This window comes from Sminthopsis crassicaudata, chromosome 3, assembly GCF_048593235.1.
Source record: "Sminthopsis crassicaudata isolate SCR6 chromosome 3, ASM4859323v1, whole genome shotgun sequence".
Classification (NCBI taxonomy): domain Eukaryota; kingdom Metazoa; phylum Chordata; class Mammalia; order Dasyuromorphia; family Dasyuridae; genus Sminthopsis; species Sminthopsis crassicaudata.
This window is the reverse complement of record NC_133619.1, coordinates 402,409,868-402,429,244: the sequence shown is the minus strand read 5'-3', so window position 1 is coordinate 402,429,244 and position 19,377 is coordinate 402,409,868. Positions and strand designations below refer to the sequence as shown.

Sequence of the window (19,377 nt, the reverse complement as noted above, 5' to 3'; positions counted from 1 at the left end):
CCATGCTCAGGATAATACACTCTGACCAAATAGGATTTATACCAGGAATGTAGGGTTGGTTCAATATTAGAAAAACTATTAGCATAATTAACTATATTAACAACTAAATTAACAAAAATCATATGATTATCTCAATAGATGCAGAAAAAGCATTTGATAAAATCCAATATCCATTGCTATTAAAAAGCACTAGAGAGTATAGGCATAAATGGATTTTTCCTTAAAATGATCAATAATATCTATTTAAAACCACAAGCAAGCATTATATGTAATGGGGACAAACTAGAACCATTTCCAATAAGATCAGGGGTGAAACAAGGTTGCCCACTATTATCATTACTATTCAATATTCTATAAGAAATGTTAGCTTTGGGAAAGAGAGGAGAAAAAGATATTAAAGGAATTAGAATAAGTAATGAGGAAACCAAATTATCACTTTGCAGATGATATGATGGTATTCTTAGAGAACCCTAGAGAATCAACTATTAGATTCTACTAGAAACTGCTAGAAACAATTCACAACTTTAGCAAAGTTGCAGAATACAAAATGAATCTATATAAATCATTAACATTTTTATATATTACCTACAAAGTCAAGAAACAAGAAATGCAAAGAGAAATTCCATTCAAAATAAATGTTGGTAGTATAATAAAATATTTGGGAATCTATCTGCCAAGGGAAAGTCAGGAACTATATAAACACGACAACAAAACACTTTCCACATAAATAAAGTCATATCTAATCAATTGTAAAAATATCATAGGTAGGATGAGCAAAAACCATAAAAAATATAACACTCCTTAAATCAATCTATAAATATAAATATAAATATATATACATATATATATATATATATATATATATATACATATATATATATATATATATATATAAAACACTTCTTAAATCAATCTATTTATTTAGTGCCATAACAAACTCCCAAGAAATGATTTTACAGATCTAGAAAAAGTAATAATAAAGTTCATTTGGAAGAAAAAAAAGGTCAATATATATATACCAATTAATGTGGCCTAGCTGTGCCAGACCTAAAACTGTATTATAAAGAAGTGGTCATCAAAACCATTTGGTACTGGCTAAGAAATAGAGTACTCAATCAGTGGAACAAGTTAGGTTCACATTAACCATATCAAACTAGTCGCTGGGGTTCTCAAACTATGGCCATGGGCCACATGTGGTCCCCTAAGGATGTTTATGTGGTCAGCCAGGTTATGTCAAATGGGCTGAAGGGCAGAGACAGAGTGTGAGCTTTTGTATTTACTATAGTCCAGCCCTCCAACAATCTGAGGGACAGTGAACTGACCCCCTATTTAAAAAGTTTGAGGACCACTCTAGTGTTTGACAATCCCAAAGACTTCAGCTTTAGGAATAAGAATTCACTATCTAACAAAAACTGCTGGGAAAATTGGAAACTAGTACAGCAGAAACAGACACTGATCCACACTTAATACCATATACCAAGATAAGATAGAAATGGATTCATGATTTAGACATAAAGTGATATTAAAAGCAAATTAGAAGAACATAGGATAGTTTATCTCTCAGATCTGTGGAGAAGGAAGAAATTTGTGATCAAAGAAGAACTGAAACATTATTGAAAACTAAATAAATAATTTTGATTATATTAAGTTAAAAAGGTTTTGTATAAACAAAACTAATACAGTCAAGATTAGATGGGAAGCAATACATTTTTACATTTAAAGGCTCTGATAAAGGTCTTATTTCTAAAATATATAGAGAATTGACTCAAATTTATAATAGTTCAAGCCATTCTTCAATTGATATATAGTCAAAGGATATGAATAGACAATTTTCAGATGAAGAAATTGAAACTATTTGTAACCACATGGAAAGGTGCTCCAAATCATTAATTATCAGAGAAATGCAAATTAAGACAACTCTGAGATATCACTATATATCTCTCAAATATGCTAAAATGATAGGAAAAGATAATGATGAATATTGGAGAGGATGTGGGAAAACTGGGACACTAATACATTACTGGTGGAATTGTGAACAGATCTAACCATTCTGGAGAGCAATTTGGAACTATACCCAAAGGGCTATAAAACTGTGCATACTCTTTTATCCAACAGTGTTTATACTGGGTTTATATCCCAAAAGGAGGGAAAGGGACCCACATGTATAAAAATGTTTGTGGCAGCCCTTTTTGTAGTGGCAAGAAACTGGAAACTTTAAATAAATTATAGTGTATGAATATTATACAGTATTATTGTTCTATAAGAAACGATCAACAAGATGTTTTAGAAAAGAACTGATGCTAAATGAAATGAGCAGAACCAGGAGATCATCATACACAGCAACAACAAGATTTTACAATGATCAATTCTGATGGACATGACTCTTTCCAACAATGAAATGATTAAGGCCAGTTCCAATGATCTTGTGATGAAGAGAGCCATCTATACCTAGAGAAAGGACTGTGAGAACTGAATGTAGATTAAAACATAGCATTTTCACTCTTTCTGTTGTTGTTTGCTTGAATTTTGTTTTCTTTTTCATTTTTTTCTTCTTGATCTGATTTTTCTTGTGCAACAAGATTATTGTATAACTATGTATACATATATTAGATTTAACATATATTTTAACATGTTTAATATATATTGTATTACTTGTCATCTAGGGGAGGGGTAGGAGAAAGGATGAGAAAATTTGGAATACAAGATTTTTTAAAGGCCTATGTTGAAAAATTATGAAAAATAATTTATTTTGAAAAATAAAAAAAAGCTTTAATTAAAAAAAGGGAAAAAAATAAAATGGGACTATTTTTTAAAGAGACAGTATAATCTTTTTGAAAGGAAAAATGTTCAGGGGCATTACACAAGGAGGCAAAAGTTGAATTCAGATGCCCTACAGGAAGATTTAGAGGAACTGGTGGTCTATTACTTTTCTGCTTACATCATGCTTCTTGTGACACTTGTAGGCAGAAAAAAAGATAGTAATATGTGTCTGCATCTAACGTATGCTTCTTTAACCAGATGATGGAACACAAACTAAAGATTTCCTATCCTGCCATTCAGTTTCTAGCATGTATATCTCTTTGAGAGAGAGTGTGTTACATAATGTTTTTCTTTTTTTCTTACTTCACATGTTTATAGATTAAACTTTTCTGAATTTTTCACATTCAATATCTCATATGACAAAGTAACATGTCACATTCATATATCACAATTTGTTTTGCCATTCTTTTAAAAATGTCATTTACTTTGTATTCAGTTCTTTACTAACACACACAATACACATTTTGTTATGAATATTTTTGTATATATGACACTTTTATCTTTATCTTTGACCTCCTTGGTTAATATGCCCGTAGTAGAATCTTGAGATCAAGTATAAATATTTTGTTTTCTTTTTTTTAGTGTAATCTCCAATTGCAAATGAATGTGTCTCTAGGATAGAAAAATTTAGTCATATTTATAAGCACCAGAAAAAGTAGAAAAATAGATTGAAGATAAACAAAATAGAGGAAATGTTGAGGGAGCAACTTCTTGAAGAAAGGGAAAGGGATAAAGAACATTGGATAAGGGTTAGCATTGCAAGGAGAAAGTCCACATTTTTGTCAGATATTAGGGAAAGAGAGAAAATGAAAAAGAATGATTAACAGGAACATTTGAGGGTATGAAGAGAGGAGAAAAGGTAGTTCTTGAAGCATAGTGCCTATTTTCTCATTTAAATAATAGATAAGGTTCTGTGCTGAGAGGAAGAAAAAAGGAGGTAGGTATGTAAGGTTTGAGTAAAAGAGAAGTTTAGAATAGAAGCTTGGGATACAAAACAATAAATTCCCAATGGAAATTAAATAGCATAAATTTCTAATAAACCCTATTGGCAAAGTTGTATGACTTTTTTCCAGCAGTATTTCATAGGGTATTAAGAGGAGGGGTTTGATGGAAGTAAAAGCACCATCTCACAGATTAAAATACTATAAGAGAAATTAGCAAGAAAGGTTGAAAAATGCTCACTAGTAAAATTCTGAAGACATAAGGGGAAATAATTCTGATAAGAAGAAAAAGGAAAAGCTGTCTAAAAAAACAAAGGTGATAAAGTAAGATACTAACTTTAGGGAAGAAGAAGCTTTTAGAAGCAAGATCTGTGTTAGAACAGAAAAGATGATATGAATTCAAGAACTATCCCTGGCAATTGAGAACTATATTACAAGAGAACCACACAAGAGAAAAAACTTCCTGAGCCTGAAATTCTAGTGTTGTGAGCTCATATATGTTACAGGTTTGCCTCACTAACAAAGTAATCTAGATTTGAGACTATATTTCTTATAGGTACTATATATGTTTCTGAGAGAGTGTGTACCAGGATGGAGGGGAAAAAATATCCTCAGATATGGTTTCTTTGTCAATTGGCTTTACTTTTTCCCCCCTTTGTAATAAATGAGGTTTCAGTGGAGGGATAGGAAATAACTGAGATCAAGCAAAAAAAAAATAGTTTTGCAAAAAAGCATCATGAAGGAGAGAAAGTGCAGAATGATACACTCATCTGCTTTATTTTGGTGATAATTTGATTGAATATGGACCTTGGATATATAAGTCCTAAAGCCTTTTTGAACTTGTTAAAAAAAGCCAAATTCTCTCCTAAATCTGAATCTGCCTTATCAATTTGTGATAAGTGAGAAGGTTTGAATCTATTCACAGAGACCAGGATGTATTTACAGAATCCTAGGAGTCTCAAGCTATGTTTAGAATTGGCATTTGGAGCTATGTCACAAAGGACTGAAATTTGGAAGATGTTGACAATTTTTGAACTCCTTCAGAGGCATAGAATCATAAAGAAGCAAAATAATCAAAATATAAAACTAAAAATATGTGGTTTCTCAGTACCCATATCACTGTAGATGAGCTTCTCTATACCCAGCTTCCCTACAATGGTCTCTTATCTCCAAGTCTCTTTTCAGATTTCTCAGAAGTTTTAGCATCTCATGATCTCCTCTACCATGGGCCCTAGTGTATCAGGTTCTCATCAATTTTGTTTGAGTTTCTTTTAAAAAGCTTAGTTAGAGAGCACCTTTTAAGCTGCTTATTTTCAATATATTCCATGTCCTTTTCCCAACTTCTCAAAATTGCTAGTTCTAATAAAACCTTTTTTTATAGGTCAAAAAAGGTAATAGTTATAGCAACAATAAAGTTACAGCCATCATTTAACCTCTTCCCCCAAGATATTAATTACAACATTCTTGTTTAATGAACATGGGTCAAGGTAGTTTTCTTTGGAGACAATAGCTCCAAAAAAGCTAAAACAAATTTTAATTAATAGAGTTGGGAATGAATTAATTGTGTAAAGTTTGGAGAACTTCACCTTCTACTACTGAACAGGATGTTTCAAGTCAGAAGAAATGAGAAGTCTTAGCTACAATCCAAGCTTCTGTCTGGAATATTCAGCTGGTCTTTAGAGCCAGTTGACTCTGAAGTTGAAATTTTTGAAGGACCAAGGGAAGAAATCCAGAAGAGTAAGGTGTTAGAATGGGTAAGTGAATCAGATTACTTCACATTGTGGGCCCTGTTGACTTTTCAGACTTAGCCTTTATATTTGATCTTGATTCAGACTTTAATTTTTGTTCAATTATATGGACCACTGAGATATAAGGACCAGGAAGACAGAAAACTGTGAACCATGGAATCATATGTAGTAAATTAATTAAGTTACACAACTCTTTGAGACTCCATGTAATCATCTGTACAATGAAGAGGTTAGATAAAATTATTCTTATGGACATTTTCAATGCTGAGACTCTACAATTCTAAAATGCCAAAAATCTAAGTCATTAATTCTGTGAAGATATGTTGAGTTTTCCATTTAGATTCTAGGTAATAGGGGTCAGCAATATAATATTCATTCTCTATTCCAATCTCTATTTTTTCCTTTCTATGTTCTAGGAATTGTTTTAGGTACTGGTTATACAAAATACATCCATAAGTCTCTTTCTTTGACAAGATTATATTCTCCTGGGGAAAATGTACATAGTTAAGTAAGTATAAAATAATAAAAGTAAATACAATGTGATTTTTGGATGGGAACAAGAAGAAAATAATATCTTGGAGGATTAGAAAAAATAGGAAATCAGCCTTTGCCCATAGATTGAAACAAAATTGTGAAAGGTTTTGCATATCACACAAAAGAATTTGCATTTTATCTAGAAAGGAAAAGTTGTGTGAAAGGAAGGAATAAGAATTTGTTGAATATTTACTGTTTGCCAAAAATTATGCTAAGTGCTAGAGATTCCTAGCTTTTAGAGAGACCGTTTTCTAATTGGGGGGAAAGATAACCTTTTTATGTTGTTGTATAATATTTTAAAATATGTAAAGTACTTTATATATATATATATATATATATTCATTTATTTTTTCAACTCTACAACACTGTGAGGTAGGTGATTTAATTAATTTAATTTTACAGGTTAGTAAACTAAGGCAGACAGAATTTAAGTGATTTACCCAGAATTCCAGAGTCTTTTACCCTACAACTAATAAGGAGAATTTAAACAAAGGTCTCTCCTTGGTGACTCTATCCACTATATAAATTGATTGCTCATATAGGAAAATTCCAGAACAGTAAAAAGATCTGGTGGTACTTAGGGTACTGATATAGAACAGGTGGTAGAAAGCAGTAGTCTATCACCTTACTGGAAGAATAGTGATTGGTAATGCATTGCTCTATCTAGTGATATGAGCAGTCATTCTCTCCAATTTGGGTAAGGAGATATACTTTCAGAGACATACCTGTGATTTTTGAGAAACGGAGATTAGATAAGAGGGTCAAAGTAGAGTATGAGTTCTGGATTCCTTTACAAAAGAATGGGGATGGAATGGTATGAGCATCTAGCTTAGAGGAAGAGTCTAGCACTCACTGAAAAATGATTAACAGGGATTGAAGAAAGAAAAATAAAGGGTATATCACTGTCTGCTCTCTCTGAATCTTCCAATATCTGTTAGTTTTCACATCAGGTAGATTAAAATATTTTAGAAGCAATAGAGAGTCAGAGAAATTTTTTCATCTAGTCATATCTGTACTTTAAGAATATCAGTTTGGCAGCTTGGGGAGATTAGTCTAGTAGGCCACTGTAGATAAAAAATATGCTAATCACTAGTAGGCTCCATCTGGTCCAGGGCTTCAAGAATTCTGCATAATAAGATGATTATTGATTTCATATTGGAAAAAGATGGCTCTTTTGATGTAGGCTTTCTTTTATTTGGAAGTTATATGTGATTGCTATTGTTGGATAGATTGTGTATTTAATGGAGAATATGGATGATTAATCAAACACTTCACTACTTTTTTTGTGGAACAGTCTAGTATGAATGCAGTGACTTATGGCACCAAGAATCAGAACACTTGATTTCCAGTCCTGAGTCTGACTAACCAGCATTGTGAGGCCCAAAGGACTTCATTTGAAGTTTTAATTTCCTCTTCTCTAAAATGAAGGACTAAGTTAAATCATATCTAAGATACCTCCCCAACATTCTGCATGTTCAGCATAAGTTTTATAAGAAGTTGGAGTCACTTGAGATTATGGTGAATGTAGCCAGAAGATTGTGTAGAGATAATACTTTGCCAACAAATGGATCAATTGGTCTCATTCCTGGCTTATAAAAGGGAACAATGCTGGAGTGGAAAGTGGAGTCTCTGGATGTCTGCCAAATTTGGCAGGCAAATCATTTGCTCAGTCCCAACTTGATCAACCAAGCCTTCCTCTACTGTATATTTCAAATCGCAAAAATGATATATTATAGAAATGTAAAAGGATCTAAGGAACTTAAGAAATTTACTTATCTGGTTCTCTGATCATCCACACTTAAGGTGTGGGGAGAGGAAGTATTATAGGCTTGCGAAAGTTGTCCTTGGCTTTCTCAGTTCTTTCTCACAGCTTCCAGATGGTTCAGGATGTTTGTTACATCTTTCCTTACATCCTGATGCTCTCTCTGGTGCATCTAGCTTAATATGAGTGCAGTTTTGCTCCTTTCATAATCTCTAATTCTCTCTTTTATTATTCCCCTCTCTCTGGAGGGGTATTATTTATCACTGAGTCAATTTCCCGGTACCTTTGCTAGTCACATAACATCTATACATCTTTTCAGGCATGACTTTCTCAAGGTCACTTAGCTTGTAATTTTCAGAATTGGATTAGAAGTCAGGAATCCTTATTTACAATCTAATGCTTTTTCTTTTCTGCCATGTTTAATGTTTTAAACATTCTTATAGAAAGCTATCCAAACATATGCTCTCACAAAGTAAAAGATAATAAAAGTAGTTAGAGTTAATTTATTAAGGCATTTATAGTAACAAAGGGATTTTCTTAATGTAATACTATCAGATAGGAAATACAAATAGTATGGTCCTCATTTGACAGATAAATAAATTGAGTCTTATTTACATTGAACAATTGTTCATAGGCACAAGCTAGTAAACAGCAGAGTAAGGACTCAAATCTGAGTGTTTCATTTTCAATTCTAGTATTCTTTTCACTTAAACAACACTAGGTACTCAATAACTTTTTCCTGAATTGATTTCAATGTATTTTAATATTTCTTTATGGCATTTAGAGCTGAGAGAAAATTTACCCATAATTTAGTTCAACTACCTCATGTTTCCTGTGTGGAAAGTGATGAGTGTTGTACATTACTATCCATCCCCTATTGGTCTTCTCTTCACCATACAAACAATACTGCATCTCCCATTCCATCTCCCTGTCTCTATACTAGCCATACCTGGTGCTAGGAATGAATTTTTTTCTCTCCTATACATCAGAGAATCACTATTTTCATTCAAAATTATCTTTCTGGGGCTAGAGCCAAGATGGCAGAGTAAAGGCAGGGACTTGACCAATTTGTCCTCCAAACTTCTCCAAATTCCTTTAAATAATGATTCTAAACAAATGTTAGAGCATCAGAACACCCAAAAGACCTAGTAGAACATTTTACAGCCAAAGGCAACTTGGAAGCTCAGCAGAAAAGGTCAGTAACCCAAGGATGGGAATCTCAGTGCAGGACATTCCAGAACAGCCCTGAACTCAGTCCCAGCCCAGCCCTGGTCTGACTTCTGAATCTGCGGCAGTACTGGTAGCTTCCAGATCTCTCAGCCCAAAGACACCAAAGTCAGCAGAAAAGGTCTGTGGAACCAGAATGGGACTCCAGTTTGCAATCCCATCACAGACCCACCCTAGCTCAAGCCCAGATCTCAGCATCATCAAGGTACACTCTCTATTCAGTAGCAGTATTGGAGGTTTCTAAACCTCTCAGCTCAGGGACACCAAGGAGGACTCAGAAGTACAGTGGAGAGGGTCTGTGGCAACATGGTGGAAGTCTGGTATACAATCCCAGTGCAGCCTTGATCAGCAGAGCCCCAACTCCAGCCAGCACTGTAGATCTTACAGTTACAGTGTGGCAGGGACACACTTAACAGCTCCAGGACAAAAAGAATGCTTCTGGTCAGATTTCTAGAAGGATTTCTAAAAACAGCTGCACAAAAACCTTGAAGCTTGGGACAATGCGCCTCCACCCTGAAAACAGATCTGTACTGTAACAAAGCAGTAGGCTAAGAAAATGAGCAGAAAGCAAAAAAAGTTTCTGACCATTGAAAGTTATGATGACAAGGAGGCTCAAAACACACACTCAGAAGATGATAACAAAATCAAAGTTTCTACATCCAAAGCTTGCAAGAAAAATGATAATTGGGCTTAGGCAATGAAAGAGCTCAAAAGGGATTTTGAAAATCAAGTAAGAGAGATAGAGGAAAAATTAGGGAAAGTATTCAGAGAAGTGCAAAAAGAAATACAAAAAACTAATAAAGGAAGAATACCCTAAAAAGCAAAATTGGCCAATTGGGAAAGAAGGTACAAAAGCTCACTGAGGAAAATAATTCCTTAAAAAATAAAATTGAACAAATAGAAGCTAATGACTTTATGAGAAATCAAGATACAATAAAGCAAAACCAAAATTATCTTTCCACTATGCCAACACAATTCAGAAGTCACTAAAGAATCTTCTGCCTACAAGAATCAGGAGCACTTCATACTCTACTTATAACTGGTTTATAAGTATATATGAATATATAAACAAATCAGATTCATAGTGGGCTATATATGTGTCATGCATATGACCATGGAGCCTGCTGAGAGAGCTATTGCTAAGTCCTACCATTTTTTCTCTGCAAATGATGACATTTCCTTTTATTTCATTTTTGAAGATTCCTATTAGAGGCAGAAAAAGTAAATATTTTTTCAAATTCATAGAATTTTAGAGTTGGAAGAAGCTTAAGGAGTAATCTAGTCCTATTCTGACATGATATATGAATATTCCCTCATAATTCATTAATGCAACAACTGATTGAACATGTTATATAGAAATCACAGAATTTCATAGTTGGAACCACCCATCTTGTCTTGCTGTCTTGATTACTGATATGGACTTCATAAACATTTAGATGTTTGGAATGTGGAGACATCTAAATGAAAATAGCATTTCTGAAGACTGGTTTCTCAGTTTAAAAAGAAGAAATGGGGGGGTCCAGAAAAATAAAGGGGCTAAATGAAGGTCACTCCCTCAATGAGTGAATGGATGAGCCAACTATGAAACCCACATCTCCTTGCTTTGTTCCTAATTCAGTTACAATTCAAAGTTGAGGTAAAGACATTCAGAGATTTGTTACTGTAAGTGTAACAGTAATCACCTAGATTAAGCTTCTTAAACTTTTTCACTCTTAACCCCTTTTCACCCAAGAAATTTTTACATGGCCTTGAGTATAGAAGTATATAAAATAGGTATACAAATCAAACATTTACTTACAATAAATCATAATTTTGTAACCCCCACATTCAGTTAAGAGACTCCTTATGGGGTCATGACCCATCGTTTAAAAAGCTGGGACCTAGACAATATCTCTAATGACTCTGAGTTAAAGATCTTCCATAAAGAAGAAACCCTTCCCTCCAGAAGCAGTTTATTAATATAATGTTCATAATTATTCAAAAGTTCATAAGTTCCTTACATTGTCAAAAAATCTACTTCTTTGCCACTACTACTTGTTCCTAGTTCCCTCTTGTGGGGCCAAACAGAATAAGTTTAAACTTCATGTCCTTGACAATCTAGAAATTTGAAGGTAGTAACTTGACTTACCCTCCACCCCAGCTTCTCTTCTCCAGGTTATTTCCACAATTCTTTTGATTGATCATTTACTTCACCATCCTTGTGTCAGGACACTTTAGCTTGTTAATTTCCTTCCAAAAATGGATCCTAAAACAGCACTGAGATTGAAATTCAATATTCATTGACATATTGTGTTACACTACATTTACTATGTTACTATATTGCAATACGTTCTGGTTATGCAAAGATGAAAACAAAATATTCCTTGCCTTTCAGGAACTTAAATTCTGCTAGGGAGATGTAACTTGTAACAAATAAAATAACATGATAAGAGATGGTATCTACCTGAACTTTGATAAAAACTAAAAATTCTAAGAGGAGGAAGAAGAGAATACATTCCAGGGAAGGAAAATAGTCAATACAAAGAAGTAATATGAGAGACGAAACATAAAATTTAGAGAAAACTTAATTAATTTGTCTGGGGCATTAAGGGTTGAAGAATAATATCTAGAACATCTAGAATGACATATAGTAACTAAATTAATATATTCTTAGAATTGTGTATTTATCCTGGAGGCAACAAAAGGCTACCAAAATTTGTTGATTAAGAGAATTGCAGTCAAGCTTGGTTCTAAGGACTAGGAATGAATGAATGATTTCATGAAAAAATGGATGAAACATATTTATTAAATGTTTGTTATGTGCCAAGCTTTATATTAAGCACTGAAGATATAATTAAAACTCCATGCCCTAGAGAAGCTTACATTCTAATGGGAAGGTGACACATATAGAGAAAGAAGAATTGAAAAGAGTAGGAAAGGTTGGCAGATGCATTCCTGGTATGCCATTTCTTGGAAACTGTCAAGGAAGTATAGTTCTGGGCACAGGTAGATTAGGTGAATCATCATCAATCAGAGCTTATGTCCAAAGAATAGAAGTCCAAGTTCAGGTGAAAAAAGAGAAAGAAGAGCAAAAAGAGGAGACCACAGTACAGACAGAATGGTTTGGACATGGTTAAGAAGTTCTTAACATAGTACATGGTACAGAGTAGGTATTTAATAAATGTTTATTGATTGATTGACTGATATAGCGAAGTGGGTCTAAGACAGGATAAGATAGGGTGAAAACTTGCCAAGGTCCAGAGGAGTAGGAGTTCAGTTTCAGTAGAAGGATGATGAAAATGTGTCTTCTGCATGGAGAAACAATCAAGAAGGACTCTCAATTTGAAAAACAGGATGACTAGAAAGATGATACATATAACCAAAATAGGAAAGGTTGAAGAGGGAGTGGTTTAGGAAGAGAAATAATGAGTTATGTTTTGAATTTAAAATGATGGGATCTCACCAGGGCACAATATTTTAGAAATATTAACCCCACTGTGAATATTACTTTAGTTAAAACAACTAAGATACTTTTGACTTTGTTTACTACCACATCACAGTATTGACTCATCTGTGACCATAATCTACTGAAACACATGTTTATGCTTTTTAAATATTACCTGTTTTCTAGTCATTCTTTTTCTAATTTGGGAAGTCTATTTTGAACTCAAATGTTGGGTTTTACATCTATTTCTACTAGATTTCATCTTACTAGATTTAGACTTTTATTGCCCTTCTTTCAATATCTAGTTGAAGAGTTGCTTCTTTGGTTAGACTTCCTTGCTTGTTCCAACTCTCAATGATTGTTTCGTGTACTGAATTCCTATATAATTCATTGTATATGCCACTCCCCTAGAACTTAATTTTTTCTGACTTATATTTTTAATGATTGTTTAAGTGCATATTTACCCTGAAGCTCTGGTATTGGTCAGATTGTTGAGTAAAGGTTATGATAAACACATATGAATAGCTACAATTATAAATCTATATGCCTAATGTATGACTCGTTATCTTTCTTTTTTATAAAGATAATCAACTTTTTTATTAAAGCTTTTTATTTACAAAGCATATGCATAGGTAATTTTTCCAACATTGACTCTTGCAAAACCTTCTCTTCAAAAATTTCCCTGTATATATATATATATATATATATATATATATATATATATATATATATATATATACACACACACACATATCTATACAGTTATTTTGTGCACACACAAAAATCAGATCAAAAAAGAAGGAAAAAGAAAAAATGAGAAAGAAAAATGCAAGCAAATAACAGAGTTATTTCACACTCTGTTCCCATGATTCTCTCTCTGAGTGTAGATGGCTCTCTTCATCACTGCACAAGTGGCACTGGTTTGAATCATCTCAATATTGAAGAGAGCCATGTTCATCAGAATTTATTGTCGTAAAGTCTTGTTGTTGCAGTGTATAATGATCTCCTAGTTCTGCTCATTTCACTTAGCATCAGTTTGTGTAGGTCTCTCCAAGCCTCTCTGAAATCATCCCACTGGTTGTTTCTTACAGAACGATAATATTGCATAGCATTCATATAACATAATTTATTCAGCCATTCTTCAATTATTGGGCATCCATTCAGTTTCCAGTTTATTTCCACTACAAAGAGGGCTGCCACAAACATTTTTGTACATATGGATCCCTTTCTCTCCCCTAAGATCTCTTTGGGATATAAGCCTAGTAGTAACACTGCTGGGTCAAAGGGTATGCACAGTTTGATAACTTTTTGAGCATAGTTCCAAACTGCTCTCCAGAGTGGCTAGATCGGTTCATAACTTCACCAACAATGTGTCAGTGTCCCAGTTTTTTCATATCCCCTCCAAAATTCATCATTATCTTTTCCTGTCATCTTAGCCAATCTGAAAGGTGTGTAGTGATATCTCAGAGTTGCCTTAATTTGCATTTCTCTGATCTATAGTGATTTGGAGCACCTTTTCATGTGGCTACAAATAGTTACAATTTATTCATCTGAAAATTGTCTGTTCATATCCTTTGACCATTTATTAATTGGAGAATAGCTTGAACTATTATAAATTTGAGTCAATTCTCTATATATTTTAGAAATGAGGCCTTTATCTGATCCTTTGAATGTAAAAATGTTTTCACAATCTATTGCTTCCCTTCTAATCTTGTCTGCATTAATTTTATTTGTACAAAAACTTTTTAACTTAATATAATCAAAATTATCTACTTTGTGATCTCTAGTTCTTCTTTGATCACAAATTCATTCCTTCTCTGCAAATCTGTTAGGTAAATTATCCTATGTTCTTCTAATTTGTTTATAATATCATTCTTTATGTCTAAATCATGATCATGAACCCAGTTCAACCTTATCTTGGTATATGGTGCTAGCGTGAATCTATACCTACTTTCTGTTATATTAGTTTCCAATTTTCCCAGCAGTTTTTGTCAAATAGTGTATTCTTATCCCAAAAGTTGGGGCCTTTGGGTTTGTCAAATAAAAGATTGCTATAGTCATTGACTATTTTGTTCTATGAACCTAACCTATTCCACTGATTAATTTCTTTATTTCTTAGCCAGTACCAAATGGTTTTGATGACTGCTTCTTTATAATATAGTTTTAGATCTGGTACAGCTAGGCTACCTTCATTTGCTTTTCTCTTCATTAATTCCTTTGAAATTCTTGACATTTTGTTCTTCTAGATGAATTTTGTTATTATTTTTTCTAGGTCAGTAAAATTGTTTCTTGGGAGTTTGGTATAGCACTAAATATATAGATTAGTTTAGGGAGTATTGTTATCTTTATTATATTCACTCGACCTATCCATGAGCACTTAACGTTTTTCCAATTGCTTAGATCTGACTTTATTTGTGGGGAAAGTGTTTTGTAGTTTTGCTCATATAGTTCCTGACTTTCCCTTGTCAGATAGATTCCCAAATATTTTATACTATCAACAGCTATTTTAAATGGAATTTCTCTTTGAATCTCTTGCTGTTGGATTTTGTTAGTGATGTATAAGAATGCTGATGATTTATATGGATTTATTTTGTATTCTGCAACTTTGTTGAAGTGGTGGATTGCTTCTAATAGTTTTTCAGTTGGTACTCTAGGGTTCTCCTAAGTACACCATCATATCATCTGCAAAGAGTGATAATTTGGTTTCCTCACTACCTACTCTAATTCTGACTTATTATCTTTCAACAAAATGAGCTGATTACAAGAATGATAATCCTGATTTCCTATTACTAGTATTAAACACAACCATCCAAAATTCAGTCATGCGTTAAACTAGTCAGACCTTCAGCACTTGCTTCCTATTTGACTTCCACCAATCCAAAGGTATTTCTAGTTTCAGTTGGTGATCCCCACCAAAAAATTAAATCCTTTGAAATTGGAGAGTCTTATAGTTTTCAAGTCTTCAAAATCTATCCCAATGTCCTACATAAATTAGTGATCAACAAATAGTTCATTGACTATCTGTCACTAAACCTCAAATGACTTCATATGTCCTTCTGCTCCCACAGGAAAAGGAAAATGTATTCAGAAAACTGGACTCAGGTAACAGATTATGTGCTGATTGGTTTCCCTATAAGCTGGAGCTTGCAGATCATACTATTCTTGGGGCTTATGGTGACATATATTGTTACAATCCTAGGGAATGTGCTTATTGTTGTGCTTAACTGGACTGATCATCGCCTGCAAACCCAGATGTATTTCTTCTTGAGAAATCTCTCTCTCCTGGAGCTGAGGTGGGTCTCTGTTGTGGTCCCCAAGATGATGGTCAGCATCATCACCAAGGACTACTCTATTATCTCTTTTGCTGCCTGCATCTTGCAATCCTACCTCTATTTCCTCCTGGGAACCACTGACTTCTTTCTCTTGGCTGTCATGTCTCTGGACCGCTATTTGGCTATCTGCTGGCTATTACACTATGAAACTCTCATGGATCATCCTTTTTGTATCCGACTAGTAATGGCTTCCTGGATTGCTGGTTTCCTTTGGGTGCTCTGTCCTACCATTCTCATGGCTAGCCTACCTTTCTGTGGTCCTAAATGTCATTGACCACTTCTTCTGTGACAGTTGGCCACTTATGAAACTCTCCTGTGGTGATACTCACCTTCTGGAATTTGTGGCCTTTATACTTTCCACAGCTGCTCTTCTGGGCTCCCTGGTACTGACTTCTGTCTCCTTGTCCGCATCTTTGCTACTGCCTTCTGAGCTCCAACAGCCAAAGAAAAGAGGAAAGCATTTTCTACCTGTGCTTCACATTTTGCTGTGGTTGTCATTGCCTATGGAAGCTCCATCTTCCTCTATATTCGCACATCAGAGACCCAGTCAATGCTTGTTAAGAAAGGGGCCTCAGCCCTGGCATGCATCATCACTCCACTTCTGAATCCATTCATCTTTAGTCTACGTAATGATAAGGTAAAGCAGGCCCTAGGAGATGCTCTGAGGTGGCACAGAAGCATAGGTGCCAGGAGGTTATGTGGACCCTGAGAAAGGGAGTGAGGTTCTTTTTGTAGTTTGTGAAACAAAATTTCCCAAGTAACAGACTACCATTTTCTCTGCCACCAAAGAAGGCCTTAACTCTTAAACATTAGAAAAGAGACATCATTCCTTAACAATGAAAAGGCATCCTGATGATTTGCTTATATTTTTAGCTACAAAAAAGGAAAACAAAATTTCTGCATAGTCAACTTTAAGGGGGAAGAATGGCATTGTGGTCTAATACAAAGAGCACTAAGGTCCAAAAAAACTCAGAATGGAAGAATTATCAGTTATTAACTATGTAGCATAAGATGATGAGTTTCCTTTGTGAACTTACTTTGTTTTTTTAATAAAATGAGCTAGAAGCAAGGAGTAAACATACTTATGCCTTTCAGATCTAATATTCTGATTTTATAATTCTAAGAAAAAAACTACATATAGAGCCATGACTAGAAATTGGGGAAATGAAAGGGGATTCCATGGAGATAACAGGAAGAGTGCTATCAGAACTTGGATGGAATATAGTCAAAATGACATTAGACTTAGAAAAGGGATAACCTGTCCTCTAGAGAAACCTCTTGTGCCCCCCTAAAAGTTCATGGTAATAAAAATATTATCCATAAAAATGGTGTTACAATTATGGGACCCTTGAAGTGAGATTCTCTAAATTAATGGAGAGGTTCTGAGTTGCTGAGAGTTACAAACTGATGAAGGTAATGAAGTACCTTTAAAAACTAGATCTGTGATATCATGGTATACAGATAAATTTTTTTCACAAGGATGGGGATGAAACTTCTCTTTGTAGAGAAATTATACATGCTGGAAATTGACATGATGTGACAAAACTTTATTTGCTCCACTGTAGTTATGGCTCTCAGAATATACAAAGTGGTTTTTTTAACGTACATATATCTAGAATAGAATAGAATTGGCAGGCTTTAAATATTCTACAAGAAATAACCATCAATTTGTGTGTTTCAGCTAGCTAGCTTCCCTATGAGATGAAAAGAGTGGCTTGCTGATGAACAAGACCATCTTCAAATTGGACTCAGGGAAGCATAAGATAGAAATATTGCTGAATTTAGAATGAAGAACCTTTGAAAACTATGGCCTGTGAGACCATGGCCACTTAATCTTTCTGAGTCATAGTTTTTTCATCCATCAAATGTGGATAATATTGTCTGCACTATCCTTTTCCAAGATTATTATGGGGATCAAATAAAATAGTGTATAAAAAGACTAAAAGCTCCATATGAATACTAGTTATGTTTATTACCCAGAGTGGTATAGGAAAGAACTACTTTGTCTTTATACACCTAATGTTTAACACTGTCCCTTATATAATAGCTGCAAAGAGAAATTTAATGGACATTTAATAGCTGTTCATTCTTATTATTACCATTAATTAATATATATTTAATTGAATTAAATCAAAGTAGTTTTGGGGATCTATGATAATTTGAAATTTCACCAATAGAGAGTAGAATCAGAGGTTTTATATTACAAGTAACATAGAGAATTGATCTGCTTTTCATGCAGACTTTCTGAATTACTGTATCCTCCAGAATCAATAATTATTAGTATCCATAGAGAACATGACAATCAGCTTGATACTGTCAGACACTAGAGTTACAAGTCATTATCATGATTTTGATAGGAAAAATGGGCAAAAAAAAGTTTTACTATTTCACAAATTCTTCTTCTTGATAATACTCTCAAATTATTTACTCTTAGAGAAGCAAGTATGAAGAAACAAAATTGACTATCAATTTTGAAGTGCTTGACCCTACTGTTACACTCTCTCTTTTGATTTCTGTTATTCTTAAAGCACATCAGAGTGATACATATGGCTTTGATCCTAAACTCACAGTTGTATTCTCTTTTTTTTCATTAATTTTTATAATTATAATTTTTTGACAGTACATTTGCGTGGGTAATTTTTTACATTATCCCTTGCACTCACATCTGTTCTGAATTTTCCCCTCCTTTCCTCCACCTCTTCCCCTAGATGGCAGGCAGTCCCATACATGTTAAATGTGTTATAGTATATCCTAGATACAATATATGTGTGTAAAACCGAATTTCTTGTTGATCAGGAAGAATTGGATTCAGTAGGTAAAAATAATTTGGGAAGAAAGACAAAAATGCAGGCAATTTGCACTCATTTCCCAGTGTTCCTTCTCTGGGTGTAGCTGATTCTGTCCATCACTGATCAATTGGAACTGAATTAGATCTTCTCTTTGTTGAAGATATCCACTTTCATCAGAATACATCCTCATACAGTATCGTTGTTGAAGTGTATAATGATCTCCTGGTTCTGCTCATTTCATTCAGCATCAGTTGATGTAAATCTCTGCAAGCCTTTCTGTATTTATTTTGTTGGCCATTTCTTACAGAACAATAATATTCCATAACATTCATATACCATAATTTACCCAACCATTCTCCAATTGATGGGCATCCATTCATTTTCCAGTTTCTAGCCACTACAAAAAAGGCTGCCACAAACAATTTCACAGTTGTATTCTCACAGTTACTGTCAGACCTCCTTCTGCCACTATGCATATAGGATACTATTTTATATCCACATATAGCTATAGTCAGGGCTTCAGAATGCCTGGATTCAAATCCTACTCCTTTTTCCTTACTAACTAAGCACACCTGAAAAATTCATTTAATCTCTGACCTTGTCTCTTTATTTTTGAAATAAGGATAATAATTACATGTTTGCTTCACTCAGTGGTGGCAAGTGTCAAATGAGATAACTAAAAAGTGCTATCTACACATGAATCATAACAACTATGAGAGCCAAATGTCAGAAAAAGATCTGCTTACTGCTCTGTCCAAATACATGTCATTTTGGACTAATTTATGTTGTCTGTCAAAATA

General features: G+C 33.9%; 1 pseudogene; it reads left to right on the top strand.

Annotated features, from left to right (window-relative positions):
- Positions 1–15,534: 15,534 nt before the first annotated feature.
- Positions 15,535–16,497, top strand: LOC141562181 (olfactory receptor 6T1-like; annotated as a pseudogene).
- Positions 16,498–19,377: the final 2,880 nt, after the last annotated feature.